Genomic DNA, 14,256 nt, shown 5'->3' with positions numbered 1-14,256 from the left:
CCTTCTGGGCTGTGAGCCCACGCTGCCGGCTCATGTCGAGCTTCTCATCAATCAGCACCCCCGAGTCCTTCTTCACAGGGCTGCCATCTATCGCATCATCCCCCATCCTGCATTGAAACTGTGATGGGTGCACATGCGCAGATGGGTGCACAAATCCTCCCCTTGGGTGGGGTGCACAGCCCCTCACCAGCACATTGGCACCACCAACACGAACACCCACCCCCCACCTCCCCACCCTGTCCATCTTTCTTCCAAGCTTCTTCAATGGAAAGAGTGCAAAGACATCTCACCACCCAACCCCATTATGGGCATCAGGGGGTGGGGAAGAGAAGATCAAAGATCTATATAGAAATATAGAAAAAGCACTGAAACATGTGAGGGACTTCTTACAAGGTTTGGGGAGGGACTTTGTAAAAAGTCTTGTAGTGATAGGACTAGGGGCAATAAGTGTAAACTGGAGAAGGGCAGATTTAGTCTAGACATAAGGAAGAATTTCTTCACCATGAGGGTGTTGAGGCACTGGCACAGGTTGCCCAGGGAACTTGTGGCTGCCCCGTCCCTGAAGGAGTTCAAGGCCAGGCTGGATGGGGCCCTGGGCAGCATGATCTAGTGGGAGGTGTCCCTGCCCATGGCAGGGGGGTTGGAACTGGATGATCTTTAAGGTCTCTTCAAAACTATTCTATGATTCTGTGATGTATTATTGTTCCTATACATGCACTCACATTAACCACAGTTAATAAGTGAGCCAAAAGAAAACTGTTCAAGTCCTAACATCTACCAATATTCTAAACAAAGAAGATGGTTTATGGTTTGGGTTTCTTAGGTGGTGCTTCTTCGAGAACAGAAAAAACTTAAATTCACTCTATCTCATGAGCAAAGATCTCACAGAACAGATGTCCATCTTGACTGATAGTTGACATCATCAATAAAACAACGTAAATTACAGCCTAACATGGGAAAATAACTGAAAAAGAATGTTTACTACAACGCCAGGAAAAGATGCTTACCTTAATGATTGATACATCGAGTCAATAGTTGCTAAATGACACTGTGAAGAACCGTTCAAACGAGTTAGCTGATACATGAGCACCCGCCTAAAATTTATGATTGACAGAAAATGAACTGACTGGACTCCAAGAAAGCCAGGAGTTAAGTTCTTGGTTCATCTCTAATTATCACTACATGCTGCTGTTAATGTTAGTCCACATGCCTTAAATCACATGCCTTACATATAACCTTATTTTACTACGTAGATGGTGTTTCTCCTCAACAAGGATTTTTTCCTTAGGGCCTTGAAGTTAATATTCATTTTAGCTCTACCTAGATTTTTACAGATTACCAAGTATAAAAAACCTAGGAATCACCTGGGTGCAGATCCCACTCCACCCTCCCCCCAAAGGACAGAGCCTCCTCCTGGCACACACACACACACACTCGGACATACACACACAGACAGACAGACAGACACGCAACCATACCTCCACACCTTCGCAGAGCTCCATGGGGTTGGGATTAAGGCGGAGGCAGCCGCAGGGATGGAGAAACCCCACTAGATGGCAGGTAAACCCCTGCTTGCAGAGGCACGGCCGGCAAACCGGGGTCCAGGCGGCTCCGGGGAGTCACCCCGTGGTCTCAGGCTAAAGAAAAGGGTGATGCTGTGCAGCCTTGGAACCACCCCCCGGGGAAGGGGAGGAGGAAGGTCACGGTGACCTTGGCTTCATTCAGCTCTGGAAGTGTTTTGGGGTACTGAAGGGTCTAACAAGAAAGCAAGTTGGGTTGGCTGAGCTCCGGAGAAAATGGAACTACAAATTAAAGGCCCTACTTTGGGCATGAATTTTGTGCCTACCACACTTTCACCAGAGCGCAGCTAAGCTGGTCATTACTGAAAAGGATTTTCCTTAACTGTGCCGTCTGTTGCTGGTGACAATACAGCCGGCAGGCTGATGGCCGTGGGCCCGTTGCAATGGGAAACATGTATTTTTGAACCACAGGCAGGGTGTCATCTCTGCCTAAGAAACACGCAAGTTAATGACATGGACTGGATTTTTAGCTAGTGTTCTCTCTGCCTCCAATATTGTACTTATTTCTAGAAATCAAAATTTCCATTTCCAAATTCTTAAACTTCATTTTCACATTGAAGAAACAGGGGAAAAAGGAACTACTCATCACTTCTCTTCTCTAAGCCTCCCTGCTTTTTCTAGCATCTGCTAAAAGACAAAATCCTCTGCCCTGCTAATTTCTGCCCGTGCTGCCACATCAATGCTAAATCCCGGGAGGCAGCTAAGCCCAGCTCAGCTGCCATACCCTGATATCCCATGGCACAGGATCAGCTTGGGAAGAGGGGGGGTCACAAGCCACCTCCTCTGCCCTACATTTGTCACTTACTGCTTGCACAAAGCATCACGGGATGTGTGGCGGCAGACTCCAGCTACGCCTGTCGCCCGCCTCGCTGCTGCAGCAGGGTCAGGTTTGTGCTGGTCCCAAGCTCTCCCCCACACCCCATCTCTGCAGCCCATCCCAATCCTTTGGCTTTGTGTGGACTGGTCTTTTACAAAATATGTGCAGAGCCTGAGGCTTGTGCCGTGGTTTGAAAATAGCCTCTCTATGTCCTAGTAACCTGTCACAAAGTGACATTTAGCCAGGCAGGCAAACAGGTGACAAAAGCCACTTTGGAAGGGGCCAAGTGCTGGCTGCCTGCATTGAAAACTCATTACTCTTTCTGCTTGATGCAGCTGCAGGTTTGCTCTGCGCCCGGGGAGGAGGTGAGGCTGCCACCTAAAACAGGAAAATCTATCTCAGGCTGGAAGCATTGCAGCCGTAAAAATGTAGGCATTGATAAAATATCTGCTGGGAGCCACACAGGTGGTGGTGGTGAGATTCCTGTGATTAGACACCTGTGGGTGGTGGAGATTTGCCCCAGGCTCACTTGACTGGGGAGAGGAGCAGGCAATGTTAGGGCACAGTTTGTCTGAGCTCCTTCAGATCTGTCTTTTGAGCAAGAAAGCATCTGCTCCTGACTGATTTCTGCTGACTCCAATGGAGGTTAAGGTGAAAGGTAAAAGTTGTACAGCTTTGCAGATGAATTTATTCATGTAGGCAAATCCTTCTTTAAGTGTTCAGAGCCAGTTTCTCTGCTATACTGGGACAGAGGCTGCTCTAACAATGTTCTAGCCCAGTATGCTTCTTCCTAGTTTGGAAGTTTGGGCCTCCTGAATGTATGCTTAAGTGATATGCTGGATTGAAGTAAGGGAACTCTGTTTTCTTCCCTCGTCTTTTCACATCAAGTACTAGTTGCTTGTGTAGCTTCCAAGGTTGTCTACAGGTTTGCTCCTTCTTAGGAGGGAAGCACCCCCTATTCCATCATGTTCTGATTTGCTGCTCTTCTCATCAGGAGTCTTTTTCAAAGGGCTTGTAACTTTCCTTGGGATCCTAAGCCCTGCAGACCTCTGAAGGTAAGCCATATGGTTTCTCTGCACCTAAGTGGTTCTATGTATTTAATGCTTTTCTCTGAAACGTAGCTGTGATCTGTGGACCGTGCTAAATCCTCGTTTGAGCTCAGAAGAGGAAAAACATTCATCTAGCAAGTAAAATGCTGCGTAAGCATTTTATTTGTGGTGCAGGTGTGACTAGGGAGAGAAGCTCTGCAGAACCAGACTAAAGTGCAAAATTAATTTACTAGTTACAGCGTTGCAAAGCCAGCAGAGCCTCTGTGAAATGAGAGGGGAGAGCACTCCAGCAGCCTAGGGAATTTCTTGTACTTCCTTTAAGGTGCTTGTCTTTTTTTCCTGTGGCCATGAAAGCTGGGTCAATTAGTCTGCCTTATTTATCAGGTATGAGGCTAGAATGAGTTTCAGCCGCAGTGAGACACCAGATGGCAAACTAATGATAAAGCAAAGATAGTTGTTGCAAAAGCACTGCGTGTATATATGGATGCATATATACCTATACATTGCTGCTCAGATGAGATCCAAGCCCTAGGACACGCCTGTACTTCTAAGTTCCTTGTTCTTCTCCAAAAGTTAGGTTGTTCATGAGAGTACTGGATCCTAAACCCTGATATCTACTGCCTATCCCCTCCTCCCTCCAGTACAGTTTTAAGCTAGGAAAAAAATCTTCTTCCTGGTAACTGAGGAATTAAGAGATATGAAGCATGTCCTCATGAACTGGGATATCACTGAAAGAAGTAAATGTTTTCTGATTCCAAAAGGCATTCTTATGCTTTTGCTCCTGCAGGAATAAAGTGTGAATTTGATACGTGAGGAAGCGGTTGGCCATTAGTGTGCGTCAGTAAACCCTTTGCTGATGCCTCAGGATATGTCAGTTTTCTTGATTTGTTGTCCTTTTGCAGAGGAGTAAATGACCTCTTGATAAAGCAAAGTGAAGCCTCCCAGCCGCTCTGGTGAGGCTTCACGGTACCAGGCTTCTGCAACAGTAGCTGTGCTGTAGCCTCAGACTTTTGGGGGCCTGCTTTGTGTTGAGATTTGAAGACTTTCCCTAGTGCCACTGGTGGCTGAGGGGGTATTTTTCCCCCTGTGTCATTGGGGCACCAGAGGAGCTGCAAAATTCTTCCTTTTGGTTTGAGGTGGTTGTTTGTGGTTTATTTTGTCACCATTGGAATGTTTTTCTCAGATGGATCAGTCCTCTGGTCTAGCTTGCTGTGCCATTGCTCAAATACTTTCGCTGACATAATAGAGGGCAGCATTTAGTGAGTACCAGCAAGTGAGAAAGGGAGACACGTGTCTGCTTCTGCTGTACAATCACTGTGGCTATGATGCAGTGGCCATCTAAACTAATTTTAGGTAGGACTGCCCCAATCTTGCCTTCTAAGGCTCATCTGCTAAGATGATGAGTCGGTTTGGAGAAATAAATCTGTCAAAAACTGTTCCCTTTTGTTACCACGTTCATTTTTTGTGGTTTCGGCTCCTTGAGGATTCCTGTACAAAAGGAATGGGAGCTAGGGAAAGCTGAGAGAGGTAGCAGCTGACCAGGATGGGGTGTTTTTTCAGCTGTTATGGGAATCTGCTCTTGGAACATCTAATCATGGCCGCAACGCTTTCTTAACCTGAGAGCTCAAAACATTTAACCAGCTGTTGATCAGCCCGACTAATGGTTCCAGAAAAGAGACCAGAAGAGAATCCAGGCTGGAATTTCTGGAAGAGTTTCAGAAAATCAGGCCATCAAACTAGTTATCTTGTTTGAAAAGCACAGTTTAAGGGACCTGCAAGGGAACCACACCAAATTCATGCTATGAATCTCAGGATCCAAAGCAATACCAAGGCTAGCCCCTCCCCCCTGGGAAAAAAACATGTCTGAAAAAGCACCTGTAAGCAAACGTAAAGTGTGGACGTAAAAGCAATTCCACATCTGCAGTAGCTGCTGTGAGGTTGTTATCAAACCTGCTATAATAACTGCTCTACACATCTGTTGGCACCCAGACAGGCACTGCTCGAAGGAAATCTGGTTCCTGATTTCCAAAAGACTTAAGATACCAGATTTTCCCTTTAAGTCAAACTCTCTTTTTGTGGGGTTTGTAACATAAGCTATTGGGATTTCCCAGCCTGGGATGCACGTGGCATAGTGATTCTCTGATGGGCAGCTTGTGGTCCACTGCACTGCATGTTGGAATAGAAATTGCGGCTGTTAGGTTTTGTGCCCAGCTGGCATAGCGACCTTGTGCAAATCCCTCCTGCTCTGCTTTATTTCACTCCTCTGCAGATCGGAGGAGTACGATAACCCTTGCTTGTCTTCCTGCAGCTGAATGAAAGTCTGTCTAACACACAGTTTGTAAGGACCTTGTAAGCTCAGATTAAATTTCTGCCCTTATCAAATAAGACATTTTCCTTTTATTCTTATGTGAGTCATTGGAGAAACTTGTCTTAGATCTATCAGAGCATTTGGGACATGTGGGTTCATAGCTGCTAGATCGGAGGCACTAACACAGTGTGACTCATTGCTCCCCTCGAGGACAAGAAGAGGTTTTCACAGTCGACTGGAAATCATATTTCATATGCAGATAGACTGCTTCATGGTGGACAGTCCTGAAGCAGCTTACAAACACCAACTCTGGTGCACAGAGGCCAGCAGCTGTAGTGAGATCCACGCATGCAATGGGCTATTAAATACCTATGACATGACTGGAAATGGAACAGGCATGAAAGGTTAATGGAACTATACTTTTGAGAGGCTGAGAAGGGAAGAAGAAAATAATGAACTAATATTGAAAATTGTCTTCCCTTATACTGCTCAATTCAATGCCTACATCCTACACGACATACAACTCACCTGATGGATCCTGCTGTTTTCTGTCCTTGGGTTACACAAGGCTGAGGTAAATAACGCGTGCAGGGTATGCTGAGTGCTTGAACTACAGGGGATGCCAATCTGCTTCTCACTCGAGGGCTGATTTGTCTGCTCAGGTTGCAAAGAACTATGTTCTTAGCTGTGGAAATCACTGATTCAACAACATGCAGTGCTGGCAGTCACAAAACAAAGGTTGGACCAAGATTCAGGTTGCTTTGGGAATGAAATTTCTTTTTCTGAAAGATAGTTTGTTATTGTCATGGTTATGGGGCTAGCTGCACTTCTGATCTCTTCCCCGTCCTTCTGGGTACTTTCCCTTTGCTGATGGCAAAATTCCCATGAACCTTCTTTTCCTCCTTAGATTGGGCCTTGAGCTTAATAGTCTCCGTCAACTGAGTCCCCTAGCCTGCAGGTCTGGCTGGATATGCCTACACACAGCCTCCCCCCTTCTCAAGCATGCCAGCAAGTGCCCGCCTCTCAGCCTCGTTTTCCAAACAGCTACTCTTTCATTACTTTTTAAAGTAATGCCATGGCCTTTTGATTTTTTTCCATTTCCAGGCAAAACCAGCTGGACAAAATCAGCTTTGATTATTTTGCTTCCTCCTCTCTGGACAAGCAGTGAAGCCAACAGGCTTGGCATTGTCCCTTAGCAGCCCTCAAGTGTTTGCTCAGAGGTAGCTTAGCTCAAGCCAGCCTTTTTCTTGGCTTTTCCTTCCTGCTTTATTGAATACAGTGATTTTGTAGCAAGAGTAAATATCCCAAACAGTAGCATAGTACCTATATGTTACTAGAAAGCAGCCCAACACCATCTCATCCACTGGGGTGTGGTTGTTTACGTCAGGCTCTCCAAGCCCATGGTACAGTTCTTGAACAGCATGATTTAGATAAGAGCTGTATTTGATTTCCTAGCAGGATGTTATTAAATAGCTACTGCTGCCACCTAATCACTGTATCTGATGTTATTGAAGATTACACAAAATATAATTTTCACAATTATATCACAATTATCACAGTTTCAGTGATCTATCTCCAGTCTCCAGATTCAAATCCAACGATGGGTGCTGCTTATTTGAGTGACAACAGATAGATAGAATAGTTAACACTGACAGAACGTACTACCCTAGGAAAACATTATTGAAGTTCCTTTACTGTATTTTCAAAGTCAAGTACAATCCCAACAGGCTGAAGCTGCATCTTCAAAAAATCTGTGACTTGCCCTAGAACAGCAACTGAAAACTGTCCTTCCCAGATGCCTCTCAGAAAACATAACAAATCATCTCCCTTTTCTGCTTGGTGTTTGAAAAACCTGGTGCCAGGCACTGTTGCTGCTGTTGTTATAGAGTCCTGGGACAGACCTCGGCCTTCCCCAGGCCTGAAAAGCTTGTGCATGCATGAAGTCCCATTAAGGGACAGTTGTTATGCATTTCTCATGAGGCAAAAACAAATCAAGTGAAAACTATCCCTAAATTCTGTGAAGAACCATAAATGGGAAAAGAGGAGGAGAGAGAAGGACAAAGGGATTAATGGCATTTGGGAGTGATGCCTTTCCTTAGCAGGTTCAGGATCTGAGCCAGCCTCTACAGAAATAAATTGAAAAAAACACCCGCCAGTTCCTGTGAGCTGAAGATAAAGCTTGTGATGATGAACTTTGCTTAGCAGTTGTCCAAAATGCTTGGGGCTCCTGAGTTACTGCTGGATGTCTCGCCCACCTACCCACATCCCCACCTGTGTGAAGATGAGGGGCAGCTCCGCAGGCACAGACTGACTCTGTCCCCGTGCTCCCCTATGAGCGGCTGCCACCCACAAATCCAGATTGCCCCGAATGCTGCTGTCAGCACAGGGGCCCTATGTCACCACACTCCGGTTTCACCACCTTTTCCCCATCACTGCAATCCCAGCGGCAGGAATTCATTAAAGTACAAGCGAAAGGAAGGGATAGAAACAATATTTTCCTCTCTGCTGCCGGTTCTAGCTTGGTGAGGATGCTTTCAGCTTTAATAAGCCAGATCAAAGCCTTTGTGTAAATCCTGCCATTAGGAGAGAGGTTGTACCGCTGTACTGCAAGCACAGCAGAGCCCTGTGCAGCTCCCCAAATCCTGCTTTTCTCAGCTGCCAGCTCTTGGCACCCAGATTTCTCCCTCCAGCCCAACACATGAGGGCAAGTGGTGCTGGGGGGAGAGAAATCTTCCCTAACAGTCATTTTCTTTTCCAGTAAGCCAGAGATGTAATACACGTGTGAATGATCTGGGGCCATATTCTTTTTCAGCCTTTGAAATTGCATTTGTTTTCTTTCCAGTCTTCTGAAAGATGCGTAGGGGAGGCACCTGAGTGCAGCCACAACAGCTGCCTGATAAGATCTTTACAATTCATTTGCACAACCCTGCCTTTCGAGGGAAAAAAAGAAAGTGTTAACGAGTTGACAAGCGCATTCTTCCTTACGGCAAGCAGCGCCGTCAGCCGCAATATTACTGCAGGAAGGAGAGAGCAGGGTGGTGGCAGAAGACCTTGAGAAAAATGCTTTGTTCAATCCGGCTATAAAGACTCCTGCTTGTTTCATGTAGTAAATCCTAGCGGGCCGAGCGAGGGAACGGGTTCAGTAGAGACTCGACTCGGGTAACGATGCAGGGCAGCGTGTTGCTCTCCGAGTTTTAAAGATTAGTCCTTGGGGTGGGAAGGAAAAACGTTTACCAAGAAGGATCAAAGCAAAAAGGAGTGTTCACTAGGCAGGTGTCTTCTGTATTGCTGCAGTGCCAGATTCTGACCTGGCACATGAGGGACCGACAGTGGTTTTACCCTCCTGCATTTGCAACCAGATTCTCAAACTGCAAAACTGTTGCATCTCAGTTCAGCCCGAACACACTTAAAAAAATCCAGTTTAGGAAAGAAAGGACCAAGACTCAAGAATAACTCAGACAAGCGAGTGAACATTTTCTTTCATGCCTCGCTCTTTTGCATTTACTGAATTTGTTCCACATGAATGTAGAAACAGCTGCATCAGCACGAGCACTGAGGCTGGAACCTTATTAATATTTATGCCTAGAGAGCAGAGCACATAGGAATCAAAATGCCTTCCCGTCATTGGTTAGAGGACCCCAGCATCCATACAGCATCTTACCATGTTTGGAGGCTAGACAAGCAGATTTATTAGAGAGCAGATCAATTTCTCATCAGCATTCTCACACGATCGCAGAAAAGCTGTCCTTTGCCTTCTACCTGCTCATTGCTTCTCGTCATTCAATAATTTCCTAATTAGAGAAATAATTTTTCATCTATCCTTTGCACTTCTGTGGTTTATATTCTCATCTGTTAAATATGGTTGGAGATATCATTAGATGCTTGAGTTATTATTCTTGGTTTATATAAGGGCATACCCAAAAGCCTTAGTATGAATGAGATGAAATAAGAAATAATGCTGTGACAAGTCCAGCATGTGCTAGGAGGGACTGAACTCATGATACATGGTGCTAGGCACATAAAAGGTGCTGTATGGTGCTGCTGTGACCCTCAAAACCTCCTTTGGGAATTCTTACTACTGTAATTTGTGCTGACAAGCTGCCTCAGTGAAAGTCTTAAATCTGAGGCTGAGGGTTTTCCTCTCCAAGAGTGCTGAGACGGATCTGGCCAACAGTCTTTCTCTGTCTTTTGTCTCATAAGAGCAATCTTTAGCTTTTCTAATAATGAGTAACTGGTGAGCAGGTAGGTGCAGACAGTGTCCTCAACATAATTAAAACATTCACACATTTTTAACAGATAGAAACAGCAGCTTGCAGCAGCAGTAAAAGGAAAAGGAAATAATACCATGATCTGGTTGAAGTCAGTTGCTGTGCAGATGTGTAGCAGCCTCAGGTGGCTGCATGAACAGCCCCTTGTTTCACCTCTGTTGAGGCCAGGGACACTCCGAGACAGGGAGCACTGACAGGGGCTGCAGAGCAAGGGTGGCAGCCCCAGACCCCTGCTCCCCCAGTGTGCGTCCTCTGGGAGCATGGGGACTACATGGCCAGAGCCTGGATCATGCTGATGACATGGCCACCCGCTGCTGACCAGTCCTAGGCCACCCTGGGCATGTTTCACTGGTCAGACGTTGCCATTGATCCTAGTGTCCCGATCCAATATCAGGGAGGGTTCTTAAATGATCCCAAGAGTGAGATTAAGACACAAATGAGGTCAGATGCTGTACAATCTTGTGAGCTTTATTTTTTAGAACAACTGATAACAACGATAGGGCAGAGAGAAAAGGAAAGAAAAGTCAGAATCCCTAAGCAAGAAAACAGTAGAGGCACAGCTAATTGCCACCACCACAAATCCAGCGATGTGCAGCTCAGTCTTGGTGCAGGTGATGGTGCTCCAAGCTCCAGGGGGACATGAAGGGAAAGAGAGAGAGAGGGAAGGAAAGAAATCACCACATTGACGGCAGCAGCAGTTCTCAGGAACAAGTGGTGATGACAGCAGCTTCTTCCAGGCCGCATGGTCCAGGCTGGTCCGATTGAAGTGTGTGAGTGAGAGCAAGACTGCACTTGGCCTGGTTCCTTGAAAGTCCTTTTATAAGGCCTGTCCGACCCCCATCTGCACGTGTCTTTTTGGCGGGTCCAGCCTGGACCCTCTGGCAGGTCAAGGAAAGGGGTGGGGGGAGCGGGGGCAGCAGCGGCCACTGCTTCCCCTCCCCGCACCAAAGCCAGCTCTGCGTCCTGATCTTCAGCAAAGCAAGGGAGAGTGGTGCCTGCTCCTGCACTGCCTTTCTGCTGACCCTGACACTACAGACAACCTGGTGCCATGAATGGGTAGTCCCCAGACAAAATGTTTAAGGCAAAGAGACACACATAGTCCAACTCTACACTTAGCTACTGTGGCCTGAAGACAGCTTGGATTTGATGAGCTTTAGGACTTAAGCACCGCACTGACGGGCAGAGGCAGCTGCTGGTGTGCTGGCTGGGCAGGTGTGTGACGGAAGAAAACATGGGACAACACGCAGTGATCAATATGATCCAAGTGAAGCCGTTTAATCGAAGTTCACAACACATTTTATACCTTACTTGCTGAAGCAAGCCATTGTTTTACAAACTGATTTGACGATTCTTCATTAGCAACAAGTAATCATTAGTTACAATACATTATTCTATTTTCCCATGAGAAATAGCTATGTGAGCATTTCAGTCTACAAATTGATAGACTACAAAGTAACAAGTCAAGGACTACTGAGGAAAGATTCCCGTGAGAAATGAGAGGAGTATAAGGTAGAACAACCCTCAGTTGTTGAAAAGAGAAACCTTGAAGACAGTGTGTCAGTTACAGCAGCTACTTCTTCTGCAAAGTTAGCTTCAATTCTGGTGCAAAAGCTGTGAGGCCTTATGCTAAGGTGCTTTTATTTCATTTAGCATAAGGTGCTCAGTGCTTGGGGTGCCCATTAAATGTCCTCTGGTTCGTAACCACCCATCAGGTGTGGGCTGGGGGAGGCAAGTTCACCCTTGCTATTCCCACCAATGTGTTCTCAGTCTTGATGAACTGCAGTTTTCTGCCGCTTCCTTGTTTTCTTTTGTTAAGATCTCATAACTTTCCAAGCTCGTGTTGATTCTTCCCTCCTTCCCTGTCCTTGAGCTACTAATGATCTTGTTCCTATAATCCTGTCTCTGCCTGCAGTTGTATCTTTTCTTATCAGCTGTGGTGCTGCACTGGCTACTCTCCCATAGCTTAGCAATTTCCTCTAGAGCCTGGATTGAAGCTGTGCAGCTGGGCCATGCTACAGCCAGAGTTTTTGCTGGGGCCAGGATACAGAGGGTCACAATTAGCACAGCCGTGGTTGCTACCAGCCTTGTCTGCCCCTTTTCCTTTCCTACCAGCTGGCATAGGTGATTCCAGCCACTGGCATAGCCTCCATGAAACCTGTATGTGAAAAAACAAGAGCAGGATAATGAGGAAAACCCCCAAATCTTAAAAACACCTTCCCGCCCACCCCTCACTTCTTCTCAGGCTTAACTGTACTTAATTTTCTCTACCTCCTCCATCTCATCAGGGCAGGGGCACGGGGAGGAGGGGTTGGAGGTTCATCACATGTTGTCTCTGCAACTCCTTCCTCCTCAGGAGCAGGACTCCTCACACTCTTACCCTGATCCAGTGTGGAGATGCTGCCATGGGAGACAGTCCTCCATGAACTTCTCCAATGTCAGTCTTTCCCATGAGCTGCAGTTCCTCACAAACTGCTCCAGCATAGGGCCCTTCCACTGGGTGCGGTCCTTCAGGAACAGAATGCTCCAGGATGTTTTCCCCACGGCATTACAAGTCCTGCCAGCAAATTTGCTCCAGTGTGAGTTCTTCTCTCCATGAGTCCACAGGTCCTGCCAGGAACCTACTCCAGTGCGGGCTTCCCACAGGCTCATGGCCTCCTTTGAGCATCCACCTGCTCCTGCATGGGGGTCCTACACCCACTGGAGGTGAAAATCTGCTCCACTGTTAACCTCCATGGGCTGCAGGGGAATCTCTGTTGCAGCACCTGGAGCACCTCCTCCCCCTCCTTCTTCACTGACCTTTGTGTCTGCAGAGTTCTTTCTTTCACATATTGTCACTCCACTCTTCACCTGCGTTATTTACCCCCTTCTTAAATACGGTATCACAGAAGCATTATCATCATCACTGATGGGCTTGGACTTGGCCAGTGGCAAGTCTGTACTGGACATAAGGGAAGTTTCTAGGAACTTCTCACAGAAGCAACCTTAGTAGCCCCCGCTACCAAAACCTTGCCATGCAAACCCAGTACAGCTACAATGTTGTAGTCTGCAGAGGAGCAAAATTTTGGCTTGCCTTGAATGACCTAATGAGCTGCCCTAGGCGCAGGTCATCTACTGTCTGGTTTGCTCTGTGGCGTAGGACCTTGGCTTGTGAGAGTCCAAACTTCTTTCTCATTTTTACATACTGTGGTGTCCTGCACCTCAAGATACGGAAAGCTTAGGTGCCACTCTCGGGGGCCTGGGCATAACTTCAAGGTCTTTAAGTCATTCACGTCCTTCAGAGAGGGGCCTGTGGACGAGGATGTGACGTGTGAGAAGGGATGCTGAGCTACAGCATGGGCAAGTCTTCTGAAAGGAAGAGCAAGTTTCTCTTTAGGAAAAATCTCTGCTGACCCACACACTGTGCTGCAGTGCATCACACAAACGCACATACTTCCTATTATAAAGTAAAATGACCAAGTCCTTCCCTTGGGCTTTTGTTATCTGTTTGTTGTGACTTTCTGCATCCTGCAAGGGGGTTGGGCCTTGCATCATTGACCGCCTCGACAGCTTAAGGCGGAGGTTGTGACGGCGATCACACCCAACCTTGGGAGGGTGGGAGCCATGAAAGTGAGGGAGGATACAGTGGATAAAACTGGGTTGATCCTCTGAGCTTCATTAAACAAACTCTTGTCTGAGGTCATATTATTCCTCCTCTCGTATATGCAGGGGGGTGGCTGTGGAATAACCCTGTGAGCCGGCGTTTCTGCGTTCCCATAGCCGCACTGCTTTTACACCCTGGGAAATCAGCCGGGCGAGTGAAAATGTTGCAGTGTCTTTTTGTTCCTTTCTTTTTTTTTGTGCAGCTCGTTTCTGCCGGGAGGGGGGGCCGGTTGCCGGGGAGACTGGGGATGGAGGAATCCAGCCAGGGCTGGCCCGGGGCTGGGGCAGGGGCTGCTCTGACAGACACGTAGATGTGAGGCAAATACAGAGAGGGGAGAGGCACCGGCAGCTAAGGGTGGAACAGTTCATTTCCCAGCAAGTAATTCGCAATAAGCTACGCTGAACCCTTGGGAAACCCTCTGCTCACCTTCGAATGAAGCTGGACCTTGTCTGAAGTCTCCTGAAGTTGTTTGAATGGCTGCTGTTTGCTTCTAAAGGGTTTTGTCTAGGGCTGCAGAAACACAGACCTAGATTTCCTCCCTCATCCCCCATTAACGCAGTCGTTTATTTTACAAATCAACATTTCACGGTTTTT

This window comes from Phaenicophaeus curvirostris, chromosome 3 (genome assembly GCF_032191515.1).
Source record: "Phaenicophaeus curvirostris isolate KB17595 chromosome 3, BPBGC_Pcur_1.0, whole genome shotgun sequence".
Classification (NCBI taxonomy): domain Eukaryota; kingdom Metazoa; phylum Chordata; class Aves; order Cuculiformes; family Cuculidae; genus Phaenicophaeus; species Phaenicophaeus curvirostris.
This window is presented reverse-complemented; position numbering follows the sequence as displayed.